The sequence below is a fragment of the Heloderma suspectum genome, chromosome 3, assembly GCF_057233095.1.
Source record: "Heloderma suspectum isolate Gila_16-S chromosome 3, 16-S_ref, whole genome shotgun sequence".
Lineage (NCBI taxonomy): Eukaryota > Metazoa > Chordata > Lepidosauria > Squamata > Helodermatidae > Heloderma > Heloderma suspectum.
Window position 1 is genome coordinate 88,507,417 of NC_139460.1, and position 18,642 is coordinate 88,526,058.

Here is an 18,642-nt window from a genome sequence, read left to right on the forward strand (position 1 = left end):
ACCTATGCTATGGGATCCCACAGCGTTTCATCTTGTTCCCTGTGCTTTTCAGTGTCTGCATGAAGTCACTGAGTGAGGCTGTCTGGAGCTGCAGGGTCAGGTGTCATCAATATACAGATGACATTCCACTCTCTCCCTTACATTTGACTCAGGTGAGGCAGTGGAAATGCTGAATTGCTCCCTGGAAGTATTGAAGACTGGAAATACTGAATCACTGCCTGGAGGCAGTGATGAGCTGAATGAGGGCCACCCCCTCCCCCCAAAAAACTCAATCCCAACAAGATGGTAGTACTGTTGGTGGTGATGCATCTGTCCAGGAAAGTGGTGTTCAACCTGTTCTGGAAGGTGTTGTATGGATCAGGTTTGCAGTACAAAGGTGTTCATTGGCCCAGTTCTGTTTCTATAGGCCCAAGAAGCCTCCGTGTCACCGAGCACCTTTTCACCAGCTGAGGCTGCTGTACTAGCGATAACCTGCCCTGGATAGAGAGTGCCTGCCTGCACTTATCTATGCTTTGGTTATCCATGCTCTGGTAACTTCCAAGTTAGACTACAGTATGCTGTATGTGAGGCTGCCTTTGAAGACTGCCTAGAAACTCCATTTTAGCGCAGAACACAGTCATTGGCAGTAATGGGATCAGACATTGGGAATCATCTCACCACTGCTTAAAGAGCTCTGTTGGCTTCAGATCTTTTTCTGAACAGAAGTCAAAGTGCTGGTGGTTACCTTAACTACATGGTTTGGGACCTAGATATTTTAGTGAATTTACTTCTCCCACATCAACTTGCCACTACACTGAGATCTTGTTCGGAGGCCCTCCCCTGCTATCTGAAGTGAGGCTAATTACTACAGGAGGGAGGGCCTTCTCACTGTGGCATGTTGCTTGTGGAACTCTCCCAAAGGAGGCTGATTTGGTTCCTGCACTAATGTCTTTTTGATGCCAGGCAATGACCTTTTTATTTCTCTAGGTTTCTAAGCTTTGATGTATTTTGCTGTGATAGGTTTTAGCACTACCTTTCTGTGTGTTTATTAGTTGTTGTAAACCACCCTGGGCATCTTGAATTGAAGGGTGGTATAGAAATGCTTTAAATAAAAACAAAATATGAATGTCATTTCTCTGATGTTGACTGAGAAAGATGTAAAAGGGACAGAGGTCCAAATTCCAGACCATACATCTGTGGTATGAGAGGTTCCAATGTCTGTTGCACATTTTTGAACAAATAAAAGGTTTTGTTCTAGTTTGTTGGTCCTAGGAGTATCCTCCTAGAGAAGTGATATTATACTTTTGTAACCTATCTGTAGCCTAGGTATTACACTTTTGTAGAAATGATATTATGCTGTTGTCTTATTTGCTATCAAGGTTTCAAATCTGTTAATGTTCTGTGAAGCTTTTTTTTCAGTTTGGGATTGTGAACTAAACAATGGACTGTATACATTGGTACCAGAGTAGAACTATTCCATTGGAGTAATGTATGTTTCACAGAGATATGTTAGTGCTCAGATATTGCTTTTATGCTATGAAATACCTAGTTTTAACTAGGTATTTCATAGCACCTGTATCTTGCTAATTTTGCCCTAACTCTGTGCTTTCCACGGAATCTGAGTGGCACAGAATTAAACATAAGGCCCTAAGGTTCTACATGGATAGGACATATGGCATTAGGTAATTGTAATCTATGTGTTCTGTGGAAAGAAGGTTTCCAGGGCTTCTCTTTCCAGGTGACTAAAAGAGATTTATAGTGTCTGCAAGGCACTAGGGAAGGCTCTGTGGTCTGGAATTACAGTTCACTTGGTAAAGGGGGCATCTACTATAGAAGCTTTTGAGGGAAATGTCCCCTATCAAGTAGATTTGTAATGCAGCAATTTGGGCAATAGTACACATGTTCAACAGACACTATAAAGTGGGCCATGTCCCATGTGCATTTGAATGCAGGGTTCTCAGAAGAGTGACCTGGTATATTGGGAGCCCTACCCTAGACATTTCTGTACATCCCAACTAGACTGTTATCTGGACTCTTAGTAAAGAAAGTAATGTTTACTTGCCATAAATACTCATCCTTGTAGGTGTTCCTACCACCTCCATTTGTGCATTTTGTCTGGTATGCCCTCATAGGCACATGTTGAGTAGGTAGCTAGGGCTTCATAGGCTTTTCCCTCTTATCCCTGCGTTGCTGGTTCCTATCTATGTTCTATTGTTGACAACTTTGTCTGCCTATTTTTAAAATGTTTTGTGTAGTTTTGTGAATGAGTTGGGTTTTCCTTCCTGCTTTTCCGGCTCTGACACACTTGTACCCAGTCCCAGCTACATTAGAATCTTTGATTTCTACATTGATTCTATGGGTAGCTCTCAGTTCCATCCCTGGGGACATTTAAAAATAACTTCTCTGTGTGAATCAGGAAGTGACCTATCCAGACAATGTGATGGTGCTTTCCATCCATGTTTCTATCCTCCCTTTCAAGCCACTTCATTCCATTCCATTTCCTTCTCACCCGATGGTCAGGTTTCTTTCCCCTCTTGATCTCTCATCATTCTGTGCTGTTGAGTTCTTATGAATTGTTTGGGGATTCTCCCCCTTAGAGTTTTTTTCTAAAGGTTTTTTGAGCATATGAAAACCTTGGGGTTACGCTGACTTTGTTGGTCCCTCCATTTTGTGTGTGGGTAGTGCAGTTTTGGCTACATAAGCACCAGCATGGGAAAACTCAAATTGGAAAAAGTGAATTATGTGTTATAAGTGATATTTAGATCTTGACAATTAGTTGTTCTCAGGTTCCAGGGAAGATAAGACTGAATCCTTGAAATGTACTATTAACAAGGTCTGAGCTTCAATGCCCCTTCATGGATCACTGCCTCGTTGTGGCGAAGGGGCTTGCGTAACTCAGTGAAGCCATAAGCTATGCCGTGCAGGGCCACCCAAGACGGACAAGTCATGGCAGAGAGTTCTGACAAAATGTGGTCCACTGAAGAAGGAAATGGCAACCCACTCCAGTATTCTTGCCAAGAAAACCCCATGGAATGTATCACAAGGCTAAAAGATATGACGCCGGAAGATGAGACCCTCAGGTCGGAAGGTGTCCAATATACTACTGGGGAAGAGCAGAGGGTATTTCCAAGTAGCACCAGAAAGAGTAAAGCGGCTGGGCTAAAGAGGAAAGGACACTCAGCAGTGGATGCGTCTGGTGGTGAAAAGAAAATCCGATGCTGTAAAGAACAATATTGTTTAGGAACCTGGAATGTCAGATCAATGAATCAAGGTAAGCTGGAGGTGGTCAAACATGAGATGGCAAGATTGAACATCGACATCTTGGGAATCAGCGAACGAAAATGGACAAGTATGGGCAAATTTAATTCAGGTGACCATTATATCTACTACTGTGGGCAAGAATCCCTTAGAAGAAATGGAGTAGCACTTATAGTCAACAAAAGGGTGGGAAAAGCAGTACTGGGGTACAATCTTAAAAACGATAGAATGATCTCAGTACGAATCCAAGGCAAACCATTCAACATCACAGTAATTCAAGTCTATGCCCCAACCACTGAGGCCGAAGAAGCTGAGGTTGAACGGTTCTCTGAAGACCTACAACACCTTCTAGAACTAACACCAAAAAAAGAGGTCCTCTTCATCACAGGGGATTGGAATGCTAAAGTAGGAAGTCAAGAAATAACCGGGATAACAGGCCAGCATGGCCTTGGTGTACAAAATGAAGCAGGACAAAAGCTAATAGAGTTTTGTCAAGAGAACACGCTGATCATAGCAAACACTCTTTTCCAACAGCACAAGAGGTGACTCTACACATGGACATCACCAGATGGTCAATATCGAAATCAGATTGATTATGTACTTTGCAGCCAAAGATGGAGAAGCTCCATACAGTCAGTACAAACAAGACCTGGAGCTGACTGTGGCTCAGATCATGAGCTGCTTCTTGCAAAATTTCGGCTTAAATTGAAGAATGTAGGGAAAACCACTAAACCATTCAGGTATGACCTCAATCATATCCCTGATGAATATACAGTGGAGGTGAGGAATAGATTTCAGGGATTAGATCTGATAGACAGAGTGCCTGAGGAACTATGGACGGAGGTCCGTAACATTGTTCAGGAGGCAGCAACTCAATCCATCCCAAAGAAAAAGAAATGCAAAAAAGCGAAGTGGCTGTCTGGTGAGGCTTTACAAGTAGCTGAGGAAAGAAGGGAAGCGAAAAGCAAGGGAGAAAGGGGAAGATATATCCAACTGAATGCAGAGTTCCAGAGAATAGCAAGGAGAGACAAGAGGGCCTTCTTAAATGAACAATGTAAAGAAATCGAGGAAAACAACAGAATGGGAAAGACTAGAGATCTCTTCAAGAAAATCGGAGATCTCAAGGGAATGTTTTGTGGAAAGACGGGCATGATAAAGGACCAAGAAGGCAGTGACCTAACAGAAGCAGATGAGATTAAGAAGAGGTGGCAAGAATACACAGAAGAACTATACAGGAAAGATCTTCATGTCCCTGATAGCCATGATAGTGCAGTCACTGAACGTGAGCCAGACATCCTCGAGAGTGAAGTCAAGTGGGCCTTAGGAAGCATTACTAACAACAAAGCTAGTGGAGATGACAGTCTTCCAGCTGAGCTATTTAAAATCCTAAAAGATGATGCTGTTAAAGTTAAAAGCCTTTGATTGTGTGGATCACAACAAACTGTGGCAAATTCTGAAAGAGATGGGTGTACCAGACCACCTTACCTGTCTCCTGAGAAACCTGTACGAGGGTCAAGAAGCAACAGTAAGAACCAGACGTGGAACAACCGATTGGTTCAAAATTGGGAAAGGAGTATGACAAGGCTGCTTATTGTCACCCTGATGATTTAACTTATATGCAGAGTACATCATGAGAAACGCCGGGTTGGATGAATCACAGGTTGGAATTAAGATTGCCGGGAGAATTATCAACAACTTCAGATACGCAGATGATACCACCCTAATGGCAGAAAGCAAAGAGGATCTAAAGAGCCTCTTGTTGAGGGTGAAAGAGGAGAGTGCAAAAGCTGGTTTGAAACTCAACTTAAAAAACCGAAGATCATGGCATCTGGCCCCATCACTTCCTGGCATATGGAAGGGGAAGAAATGGAAGCAGTGGCAGATTTTATTTTCTTGGGCTCCAAGATCACCGCAGACGGTGACTGTAGCCATGAAATTAAAAGACGTTTGCTCCTTGGGAGGAAAGCTATGGCACACCTAGACAGCATAGTAAGAAGCAGAGACATCACCTTGCCGACAAAGGTCCATCTAATCAAAGCTATGGTTTTCCCAGTAGCAACGTAGGACTATAAGGAAGGCTGAGCGCTGAAGAATTGATGCTTTCGAACTGTGGTGCTGGAGAAGACTCTTACAAGTCCCCTGGACTGCAAGGAGGTCAAATCAGTCCATCCTAAAGGAAATCAACCCTGAGTGCTCATTGGAAGGACAGATGCTGAAGCTGAAGCTCAAATATTTTGGCCATCTAATGCGAAGAGAAAACTCTCTGGAAAAGACCCTGATGCTGGGAAAGACCGAAGGCAAAAGGAGAAGGGGACGGCAGAGGATGAGATGGCTAGATAGCATCACCGATGCAATGAATATGAACTTGACCACGCTCCGGGAGAGAGCGCAGGACAGGAAGGCCTGGCGTGCTATGGTCCATGGGGTCACGAAGAGTCGGACACGACTGAACGACTGAACAACAACAACGAGCTTCAATGCCATTAGTTATCTGAGGGGAAAAACATTATTGAACATACATTTGTGTATATAATGATTGACAGAGTAGTAAAAAAAATCAAAGGACTGAGCAGCTATGCACACTAGCAGGAAGTCACTTGAATGGTCTATTCTATGGCATATTGGAAATCTGGTTCTACAAGGGACATAAAGTTACAGCAGGAAAACAAGTGAGGATGAGATCCACTGTAAGGGACTCAGCAGCCTAATAATTTTCTTTAGAAGTGTAAGCAAGGCAGTGGGGAGGAAGAAAAAGAGGAGGCGTTTACTAGTGAGACCTCCATATGGCATTAATGGACTAGAACCAGGGTAACCAAGATGGTGCTCATGGGTTTGGTGCCTGCATGGTTCCTCCTCCTCCTGATTTTTATTTTAGTTTTAAAGATTTGTTTTTTATTTTAAAAATAACATATATGCTATAGGTGTTTTGTACTTGTATACTTTCTCAATAAATACTTAAAAAATAAAAATAACTGGGAGGCTGGTATCCTACAAAGTGAAGTGCCGCCTTCCAGCATCACCTTTATTACAAAGAATGTCTCTGAGTGTTTGTGTGTGGTGTATATCTATAAGCATCATCAGTTTGCTTTCTGAGAAATAGGTATTTTATTGAGCTTTGTGGGGGCAAATATGCGATCTAGCATTTGGGGCTCAGACCTCACCTCTGCCTTGAGCTCAGTTTCTTGGTCAAACTACTTGTCCCTGAGCCACATCAATTTGATTTCTGTGAAATGGGTGTTGTAGCAGCAAACAGCAGGTTCAAATGAGTGATGTTGTGTTTTGGAGTTGAGACCCCACTTTTGCCTTGTGCTTAGGTTCTTGGGCAGGTTACTTTTCTTTTAGTCTCATCAGTTTGCCTTATGGGAAATGTGTGACTGGCCATGCCCACCATGGCAGCCATTTTGTGAATGGGCAAGCCCCCATTGCAACAATTTTATGATAGTGCCCATAACTCTCAAAATTCCAAATGTGGTCACTGACCCCCAAAGGTTGGGGACCCTGGACTAGAAAATGGAATCTGGCAGTCCGTTCTGGTCACCCTAATGTAAAAACTTAGAAAATTTGAACAAAATAACCAGCAAGAAATAGTCATTAAATTGCATACCTATTGTGAAAAGCCTTTTCTTTTAGACCGGTTCCAAGGAACTTTACTCCTCAGTTAGTACCATTTTGTACCCCAGTTACTTCCTTTGGCTAAGTTTAAATTACACTTTTTTTCCTAAGTGCATATAAAGTAGGTAGCCATACAAGGGCAATGCTGTAATACTTGTATTATTAATATGATTAGGGGCATAAATTCAAATCATCAGTAGAGGGGAATATGAAAACTATATAGGCTTCTGTGCATAAGAATTGAGCATTGCAATAGCATTTTATTTTTAATACATAATAATAGTAGTAATTTTATACTGCTGAAAGGCAAAAGTAGACAAGATTGTGCCTGCAGCATCACAGTATAATATAGAAAGACATTGGCCTGGTTCGTACATAATGCTAAATGTTAGTTTAGCACTACATACACAAGCCTCAAGCTCTTGTGCTTCCCTCTCCCATCTTTGGCACACTTCAAGGAAGAGATCTGAAGCTTTCACTTCCATTTTCAACTAACCACAATTTTTCATTTTGTCTGAACCATTGGCTAGTGCTAACTATGCTTTATTGAAACAAACCAGGGTAATTCACCACAATTCGTTTCAATAAACTGTAGTTAGCACTATCCATAGCTTGTCTGGGTTTGAACATAATGAGAGACCACAAAAGCTTCCAATTTCCTTGGAGCTATGTTGGAGAAGCAGGGGGGAATGCACAGACTCAAGGCTCCTTGTGTACGTAACATTAAACTATGGTTTAGCTTTATGTGTGAACACAGCCAAGAAGGAAGTGGGAAGGAGAACTGAAAAGAACAGAAGATGAGAGTGCTTCACATCGAAAAGTAGAATGTTAACAAGAGTTAATTTAAGTGGATGGAGCTTGAAGGATGATCTTTTTAATGTACAGCTATCATAAAAACCTTCAATGGACAAGACTATATATAATGCACAACATGCTTGCCACAATTATGCAATGCTATGTTTTAAGCAGTTTTTTCTGTAATGCAGGTATTACACATGATGTATTCATTCCCTGTTAGCTCTTACTGTAATGGTTTGACATGGCTGCTGTACATTGATAGGGTAAATACTTTCAATTTCTTTCTCTACCAACTGTTTAAATACATCTTGAGTCTATGTATCTTACGAGCGAGAAATGGCTTGCTTTAATTTCTTCGGGTTGCTGCCTCCTCCCCTAGTAATAATATCTAAAATAAAAGGAACTTGTCTTTTGTTAGCAGTGAATGGTATCTCTTTAGATGTGAGTTTAAAATTTGGATAAAGAGTTTTAGATTTGTAGATTTGTGCAATATCATTTATGACATATATGATTTATACCCTTCCTTTCAGAGATGTCCTTGGTGGCCCAGGTCAGACTATTGTTCCAAGCTTCATAAACAGTGGTTTGTGAAGCTGGGAAGGAGCATCTTGACCGAGTGTTCCTCTTTTGCCCCTTCCCTTTCTTCTCCTTGCGTACCACTTCAGTGCTTCATTTGTGGTGTGTATTAAGCACGAGTTTCCTGGTAATGTCAGAACCAAGAAACCCTGGCTTAATGTCAGTTAAGCCAGGATAATAAGTCAGGCGAACTCTGGCTTAATACAAGGCAGAAACATAACCCCAAAGCAGCACAAGAAGGGAGAGGGAGGAGTGCTGGGCCCCAGCATTCTTTTTTGGCTTTTCATAAATGATGGTTTGTGAAGCCTGGAACGACAGTCCAAACTGGACTACTGAGGCTTACAAATTTCACATACTAAAACAGCATAAAATGCAATTAAAAACACCCCAAAGTGACAACATCATCAAAGCTTAAAACCAGTAAATACATTAAGTCTCCAGCTGTCTACCAAATGTCAGGCAAAATAAGTTCTTAATTGCTTTCTTGAATGAATATTGAACATGATGTTCATCCCATTTTGGATGTGGTTCCTCTTCATCTGAAGGACCAGGTTCATAGTTCGGAGGTGCTCCTTGATACATCTTTGTCACTGGAGGGGCAAATGGCTTCTGTTTTGCATGGAGTGCACCAGTTGCATCCTACCTGGACAGAGAGAACTTTTCTTCAGTTATCCATGCTTTGGTAACCTCCAGATTAGACTACTGTAAGGCATTATATGTAGGGCTGCCTTTGAAAGCAGTTTGGGTACCGCAGCTAGCAAATTAGCAGTTGTATTCTGAACTGAGACTGGGTTTTGTGATATCACACTGGTGCTTCATCAACTGCAATAGCTCCTAGTACACTGATCTTTACCTTTAAAGCCCTTTATGGTTTGGGACTGGAATACCTGAAAGACTGCCTGTCACCACCACTCGTGCCTATCTGTATACTGTCTTAAGCCCCCATCTTTGATTGTCCCTGCCAACTGAGGAACAGCAGGTGGTTACTGGGGACTGGGCCTTCTTCACAGTGATAGCACCCTGATGTTGGAATGCAGTCCCCAGGGACATTTGCCTGGCCCCTACTTTAATGTCACTTTAATCCCCGATCACAGACCACCTTAATTTCTCAGGCCTTTTAATTCAATTTTACTGGTGTTTTGAGAGAGAGAGAGAGAGAGAGAGAGAGAGAGCGAGAGAGAGAGAGCTTCTTTTAGGGGGCAATCCTATGTCCCCTAGACAGCATCTGGGGGACATCGGATTGTTCAGTTACCTGGATCCAAGCTCGAAGACAGTGCTCCGGACTTGGAGCCAGGAAACCATGCTCCCCACCTCCTCCCCCCTGTAGCTGGCATCGAGAGAACCACACTGGCTCCTTCTCCACCCTTGGTAAACGTAGCACGGAGACTGGGGAAAGGTGGTGTTCCTGGGGGTGGGGAAGGGAGGAGATCAGGGCAGCTGGCTTACACCTTTTGCTACTGCTGCCCCAGCCCCCTTCCCTCCCTGCTCCTCAAAGCATCCGGTAGATGGGCAAAATTCCCTGTCTAGCTTAAATGTAGTGCGGGAGGAGGCACAAGGTGCCTCCCACTCTGCATTGGATACACGTAAGCCTCTGAGTTTGGAGGCTTACATGTACCGCCCTAAGTATATTTTTATATATTGTTTCACTATGTTTTGGAATTCTGTAAGCTGGCCTGGGAATTTTGATTGAAGGGCAGGGTATAAATCCTCTTATTTATTTATTAATTATAGAATTTATAGCCCATCCTTCATTTGCAAGGGATCCCAGGGCTGTGTACATAACATTTGAAAGCAAAAACAATATAAAACCCATATAATTACAAATTAAAAAGCAAACCACAACAATTCCTATTCAACAAGCAATCAAACAAAAACACAATAACATTTTAAGAATTAAATTTAATTTAGAACTTTTAAAATGTTAAATGTTTAAAAGTACGAGGCAGATGTTTGTTCTGAGTTCCAAAACACAAAACCATTGTTTTGAACCCACAGGTTTGTGCTCCAACACCTACTTCATGCAAGGTGCACTTCAAAACAAAGTACTGGGCTGCAGCCAACCGCCATTTTTATTTTCTAAGAATGTATCCAGGGGTCTTCATTCTTGGAAATGGAGCAGCTCTGGAGGCTGGCACTTTGCTTTGCAACATGCCAGCCTTCCAGTTACTTTTTAAAAATTAAACAAACTTTTAAAATATTAAAAAATCAAGTTGGGCAGGGAGCCTGGTGGGGGACCCGAGGCATAGTGTATTTCTCCCACTGATGGTATTCGGAGAAGGGCTTCCTCTGAAGACCTTAATGCATAGGCAGGTTACTATGAATCAGGCAGGTGTCTCTTTTGTTAGGGAATTATATCAGAAAATGTTACCTTTGAGCCCTGACCGATTCAGCTTCCAAGAGTGGGAAGATTGGGTTGTCCTCTGTCCTTCCCCCTTTGCTAGTTGGGTCAGTAGCAGACAATCTCAAAGGACTGGGATGTGGATTTATAAGGAGAAAATGTTGTCTCAATGATGTTGGCCTAAACTATGTTGGCCATTATTACCCTTTCTAGATCATTGCCGGCACCGTGAATCATGACTTGAAATACACTGGCAACCAATGCAGTTTGTTTGCTTGCTTTGGACCCCTGCAAAGAGACGCACTACCACATTTTGTGCCAGCTGAAATTTCCAAAACATTTTCTGCAGTAGTCAGTAATCTGTCCTAGAGATTATTAAGGCATGAATGAGTTTGTTTGTTTATTTCATTTCTATACCGCCCAATAGCCAAAGCTCTCTTGCAAGATCCTTTTCTCTGAGGAGAGGGGATAAACTGACATACCAGATGTAACTGGTAAATACCACTTCTGATCACTGCCATAAAATGACCTTCTAGTAGCAAAGCAAAGTCCAAGAGCATGACATAACCAGTGCAGACCTCCTCTTTCAGTGATTCTATCCAGGACAAACAACATCACATCTCCTGGATTGACTGAACTACCAAACACCATCATTTCAGGCTTCCCTTGATCATGTAAAAAGAATTGTATCAAAAGAATAACAGTTACTTTTGTTAAAATAAATATTAATTGTTGAGCAATGAGAGGCCATGTGAATTCCATGTTTCATGTTTGAATACCAGTACAATCCTCCTTCTACCTGTGTTCAGAGTGGGGAGGTAAAGCAAGACACAGCACAATGCAGTATCTGCCATGAATTCAGAAATTGGGATGAAAGTTGGTGCACACATTCAGGAGAATATTCTACATTTCAAGGATGAACCCTAAGTCAATTACTTCAACAATTTTCAAAGAGCCAGGAAAGATGTGGAATACCACACACACTATAATGTCTGACTTGAAGGTTGATAATTCATGATGAAATATGAAGTATGTTTACAGCATAATTCTCCATTTGAAGTTTAAGCATCTCCTTGGCCTACAGTCAGGCTGTGTATGGTTAGGAATGTAGCAGCACCTCTGCATTCTGTTCTTCCATCTGTGCTAGCTGTTTGCAAATGGTGGAATAGGTGGTTTGCATGTGGGAGAGCTGTGGTAGCACTGAGACAAGAAACATACCTCCTGTCTTAGTGCTTTGGGTTCTTGTCCCCATTTTTTGCTGGCGGGGGGAAAGGGGTTAGGGTAGCTATTGAATTACAATTCCTTCCTGCGGAGGCTGAGCAGCCTCTTGCTGCTTCTGAAGTAGCGAGACACTCTATAGAGCCCTGCACATAGGTCACAGATGTACTAGAATCTAGATGTTGTCATGGGATCCTTTGCAGACACTACCTGCATAATTTCTAACACGGTCTCTCTGATAGTAAGGGCTAGAAGCCTGGCTTAAAACTAACGCTGAATGCCAATTGTTAGTTGTTAAGATCTCCCCCCCCCCATGTGTGTGTGTGTGTGGGGGGGGGTGGCGGTGGAGGAAAGGTGCCAGTTTAAATTATACAGAAAGCAAGGGCAATGTGTTGGCCATAAGAAAAATTCCAAAATCCATATTATATTGCTGTTGACATTAGTCCTAAAATAAAATTGGTGTGTGTGTGTGTACGTGTGTGTGTACACACATGTATATGTACACGTGTGTGGGGGTGGGTTGGGAATGAACCTGCTTCCAAATTCTCAACATAATTTCTGAAACTTTGGGCTTGTAACAAAATACAGACTGTGTACCCCTGTCACTTACTGAACGCAGTGCTGCCATCTGGACCAATGTAGGTATGTGCAAACTTCTGAGGCGCACAGAGTGTTCCATCAAAAAGTTTAAGATATTTATGTATTTCTCTCACAATTATGCAGCACCTGTTTTTACACAGTTTCTATAACTCGCTGATATGTTTCACATGTATTTAAAAGAGGGGGAGGTCATCAGACATGGTGATGTGAATTTCAGTGATTCAGTGATATTTTGACTGCTCCCAGATTTTGCTTTTAAAAACACCTATTAAAACATCTAAAGATCACTTGAGTTTTAGCCTAACTGCAGCTGCATTGCATTTATTCTTGTAACATTTCTCACTTTTAAGAGTTGATATTTGTAGCTGGTAATAAGATTTGCGGGGGGGGGGGGGTACTTTCTGAGAGAAATGTATCATTTTCTGAAGTTCAGATAAGATTTGTAAGAACTACGGATGGACACAATCATGTTTTAAATACTTGTGTGCATATGTACATGTATATAGAAATATATCTACATTTGTAAGCTCATTCATGTTTTTGCTTGACATGTTTTGATACTTGCACTTCAAGCCAACAATGCATTTTTGCTTATCTTTACATATCAACATTTTGCCATCTCATAAAGAGGTGATAACAAAATCCTAATTGTGTTTTAGTGCATTGCAAGCAGTGTAATAGCATGCATGCTTTCTGATATTTTAATAGTTTTTTTTCCTCTCAAAAGAAGAAGCCACAGATCTCTATTTCTCCCCTGCTTTCCTTAGGTTTAAGTGCTTTATTCATCTTAATAATTATTAGAAAGCATGTTGACACTGTTGAGAGTAATTAAATGCTCTAGAATATCCAGCAATATTTTAAATCAAACGTGCTAAATACAGCTATGTTGTGAAAAGAAATTTAAGTCCTAATACAGTACTTAGCTCAAATTCTTGTGTAGCATTATTTCCTTTACCTGCCCTTTCTTTCAGGGTGAAATGTAGAACATTATTCTAATCCTGTGCAGTTGTGGCTAATTTTGCTTTAAACTTGAAAGTGTTAACAACCACTTGAAAATGTGACAAAGCTCAATTTCATTTCTTGTTTATTGCTTGTTTTTCTATTGGACAATGAGCAGCAGCTCTACCCTGGCAACTAAAGCTTGCTATTTGCATAACCTGCTTTGATTGGCCAGCTCTCTGACTAACTCTTCCAATCATATGGTGTCGTTTTAGTGGTAGGCTATGCTAATTAGCTGCTGTTGCTGGGGTTCAGGGTGGTTTCTGTGTGCTGTTCTGCTGCATTGTGTTGCCTGGTGAGAGACATTGATAAATGAGTAGTTAATGATCTGCAGCAGTTTCCACTCACTGCAGGCAGACACAGATTTTAGAACAGAAGTAGAAATAAGGATTTAATTTCTCTTACAATGAAAACAGAAATATTTAAATCTTTACGCTAGGATTTTTATGCTGACAAAATGTTTACTCTTAAATGTGCATTTTATAGGATTTTGTGTTTAGAAGTTTGTGCTTTCCAGGGAGAAGGTTATTATACTTTTATCTTGCTAGTATTTATGGATATCAGATTAAGAAAATTGCTTATTGTATCTGAGAATCTTAATGCAATATTAAAACCTGGGGTACTTAAAACGACAGCAACAAGTGCTTACAAAGCTGTGTAAAGCAGATGCTATTTTTATATATTTGAATACAGTTGTTATTGGAAAATTATTAAGTCCATTTCAGATATATAATTATATGGGTATTCAAAACATATCCAGTTCAACAGTTCTTTTCAGAAAATGCAGGCCGTTTCCCCATAATATAGAAGTCACTCTAAACTCTGCTTTCTTCTGCCACCTCCAACTACCCCATATATGTACTAGCCAGCCATACATCACATTTTTACTTGTCCTGCTTTCCCTTCTAAACTTTCAGTCGATGACTGACATCTTTCTTGCTTTGTACTAGTATTAAACCTATGATGTTACAAAATATTTGTACAACATATTCTTAATTTTTTAGCTGAGAACATTTCAATTATTACTTTTGTGTCATAACGAATATGCAAAATAGTTTGATTAAATGGAACAGAGCAGTCCAAAACCAGTGTGTGTCGGTTTTATTTATGTACTACATTTCTCTACTGCCCAATAGCCAAAGTGGTCTTACAGTTAATAAAATAAAACTTAAAACAATTCAGTATAGAAACACAATAAAACAATGTAAAAACCTAAAAATCTGAAATAGAATCAAACCAAAGTAAAAACCAGCAGCAGTCTGAGATCTAAAAAGCAGTAACACAATTTTTAAACCTGGCGGGGCGGGGGAAAAGTCTGACATAATAAAAAGGTCTTCACAATGTAGATGCTAGGCAAGTCTCTCTGGGAAAGGCATTTCACAACTTGGGTGCCAGCACAGAAAACGCCCTCTCCTTAGTAGCCACTCACCGCATATGGCTGGGGCACTGGAGGAGGGCCTCTGAATATGATCTTAGGGTTTGGGCAGGTATATATGAGAGGAGATGGTACTTCAGGTAACCTAACCCCAAGCTTTTCAGGGCATTGAAGGCTAATATAAACTCTTTGAATTGGGCCCAGAAACAGACTGGAAGTTAGTGCAGTTCATGAAGCACTGGCATAATGTGATCATATATGCCAGTCCCTCTAAATAATCATGCCTCCCTATTTTGGACAGCAAGTTGCTGGACAATTTTCTAAGGCAGCCCCACATAGAATGTATTGCAATAATCCAAATGAGAAGTTACCAGAGTGTGGATAACTTGTAGCTAAACTATCTCTGTCCAGATAGTATCATAGTTCATATATCAGCCTAAGCTGATAAAAGGTGCTCCATTCCATCAAGGTTCCCTGTGCCTCCAGTGATAATGCTGGATCCAAGAGCACCTCGAAACCATGAACCTAATCATTTAGGGGAGTTCACCCCCCCCATAACAGGTTGAACAACACTCATCTGGGCAGATGAACCACCTGCTAATAGCACCTCCGTCATGTCTGGATTGAGTCTCAGTTTATTGGTCTTCATCCAGTCCATTGAACCCAAGCACTGATTCAGAACATCTACTGCCTCACCTGATTTGATGAAAAGGAGAGATACAGTTGGATGTCATCTGCGTATTGCTCACACTTCAGCCCACATCTCTGGATAACTTCCAGTGGTTTCATGTAGATGAAGAACGGCATGGAAGATAAAATAGAACCCGTGGAACCTGATAGCATAACTGCCAAGGGACAGAGCAATAATCCCCAGCACTACCTTCTGGTATCGGTCATTCGAATAGCAGGAGGACCAGCAATGCAGTACCTCCAACACTCTGTCCAAAAAGATACCATGGTCAATGATACTGAAAGCCAATGCGAGGTCCAAGCAAATATGATTTATTTCTTTATTTTAAAATACTTAAATCCCACATATGCTCTTATAAAAGGTCTAGGCAACTCACAACAAATAAACATTAACAATTTAAAACAATTTTGCCATTACGAAGTTTGCCATTGTGTGGGGGAGGGTTTTCCCCAAATTGAAATAATGTCAAAAGGACATTCTTTTAATGTCTGTGATGATTATTTATGCCCAGAAGTTCTGTCTAGTTGAATAGAAAAAGCATTATTGAATTGTACTTGTAAAAGTGAGGCAGGCAGGCAGACCATGGTGGACTTTCCAGGTGCTGCAGGATTTGAGGTGTTTTTCTTCTCAATTTCTTTACTGTTTTGTATAGGGAGGAATCACAACATCCAATGAGGGCATGAACACATAAAGGTTAGAATCACAAGCACCAAGGTGCACAGGGTGGCTGTTTTCAAGAAGAGGCTTTTGGTTTTCCTTTGTTTCTTATATGTGTTACATACTTCATTAATGTTGATTTCATTAAAATTTCCAGTCTTAGTTTGCTGCTGATGACACAGACTGACACCCCAGGCAAAAGTACTTTCCCAGTAAAAAGCACTTTCTTACTGGGAGATAATATAACGATACCTGTATTAATTTAAGAACCAAATTGTGACATGTAGATTTGCCCACATTAGTAGTATTTACCCATAGTTTTGTGCTTTTTAAAGTAGTGAAGTTGCTTGGATTTTGGGGTGCATCACAGACGTATCAATTTGGATATATCACTAGAAGTAAAGGAGTTAAAGTCTGATTGTGTTTGATGTTGGAAATGCAATTGCATAATGGAACTACGCATTAATTTGCAGCACTCTTTCACAGTATGGTGTTGAATGGAATATAGCCAAGCCAACAATATAGCGGGTTGGCTAGGCATTTTTGTGGACTCAGTCAGCGGGACTAAAGCACATCTCAGTTCATTTGAACTACACTTATCCAAAGCTCTATAGGCATTCTAATGCAATAAGCCATTGGTGGTGAACATGAATGCATTCCATTAACACTGGGATGTGCATTTGGCATTTCCTTGGCATTGCAATGAATTGAGCTCTCCTGTACATGCAAGGAGTCTAGATTGGTGTAACTGCCTCAAGTTTCTTAGACCACCAAAATGTAACATCACAACATTAATAGATCTAATTTAAAAATTCAACATTTCAGTCTGTATTAGGGAAGGGAAATTCTGTTATTTTACCTAACGTAGTCAAATTCTCCAAAGCTGAAAATTGGTGGAACGTCATGAACGTTGACCCTTGGCAGTATTCTGAAACATCATGAATGTTGACCCTTGGCAGTACCATTTTGAACTTCCCTATTCAAATACCATGAACTTGAGCACGCTCTGGGAGAGAGTGCAGGACAGGAAGGCGTGGCGTGCTATGGTCCATGGGGTCACGAAGAGTTGGACAGGACTGAACGACTGAACAACAACACATTCAAATACCTCTCCCCCCTCCCCCTAAAAGCATTCCTCTGTGTTTGTATTATGTACAGAATCAGTCTCCTGCTATTTGAAAGACTGAAAAACTGAAAATAATGTCATTGATCTTCCATAATTAAATTATGATAGAACAAAGTTTGTAATACTGTAACCACTTGAAACAGTTGTTGAGAAAATTCCAGTTCCTTTGTGAAATTGTAATATATGGTTGACTTCAGAAGCATTTCTCAAAAGAGGGTGTGTGTTTTTTCAATCTTGCAATTAAGTTATAAAATTAAACAGTTTTTAAAAATTAAATGGGGAGGGGGTTGGCTTAGATCTTGCTGGATAATGCAGTGCATTCAATTCACTCTGTTGTGCTTCTAAATTGCATACCTGTGAAGAGCTGTAGTATGGCATTGTGTTCCTGTTGTAGAAACAAGGCTGCTCTTCTCTTATTTTAAAAGAAAATGCCAGGAAGCTTGTTCCTTTGAAAACTTGGGGAGTCAGTACATGCTAATGAAGGTCCCAAACCGAATATGGTTAAATAAGTGATCAGTATGCATTTCTTAGCAGTGCAGATAGGAAACTTTTAAGTCAATTCTGTATATCTGTCTTTTTGTTTGTATGAATTGTTATCTAATTTTATTGCCTAACCATTAAAGATGTTGTTTTTCAGCCAGTTAGGACCTTTATACTGCATTTTGTTGTAAGCCGCGTAGAATTCGTTGGCGATAACGTCGCGTATGCGAGTTTGTTAATAAATAGAAGAACTCACATTGGCCTGGTTTGCGTGTCACAATTACCCATGGGTTGTTTAACTCTGGGTAGTCGTGAATGAGCAGGTGTGAGTGAGCGGGCTGGCTCTCACCTGCTCCCATTGAGCTAAACAACCCGGGGACACTCCATCCCTGGGTTGTTTCGTATGATGTCTGAACCCGGAATTGTGGGTTGTTGGGAAGAGACAACCTAGAGTTGTTCCCCATGGCTTGTTAGAGCATCTTTCCCAACTAAATAAACTCTCAATAGCATTTGCTTCAGAGCAGATTTCCCTAAACTCCACTCCAACCAGTTCCTCACAAAAAGGAACAGGTGTTGTACAGTAGCCTCCCTCGGCCTCCAGTTTTTAGGATGATTCATATGTTTCAGGGACTATTTGCTGAAGTTCCCCCTGGTCAGACATTGGTTTGCTTATAAAATTAACATCTTTTGTGTCTTAATTTTAAAAGTATTGTTTATTCAGACAATAAGGACAAATTTATTAACTGAGTTTATTTTTAAATATTTTTATTTTTAATGAAAATGTTATGAGTAAACGAAGTAATTTGTTTGCTCATAAAATTAATTAAGAGTAATTAATGACTTTAGATTTGTAAAGAACATTTGTATGTATGTATGTATAAATGCTCTTTACAAATAGTATTGTATATTTTTACATTTTCCCAAAAATTTGAGGG

The 18,642-nt window shown here is 40.6% G+C and overlaps 1 protein-coding gene across 5 annotated transcripts in view; it reads left to right on the top strand.

Annotated features, from left to right (window-relative positions):
* DYRK1A (dual specificity tyrosine phosphorylation regulated kinase 1A) overlaps positions 1 to 18,642 on the top strand; it is a 149,760-nt gene that overhangs the window by 73,835 nt on the left and 57,283 nt on the right. The window lies entirely within an intron of this gene.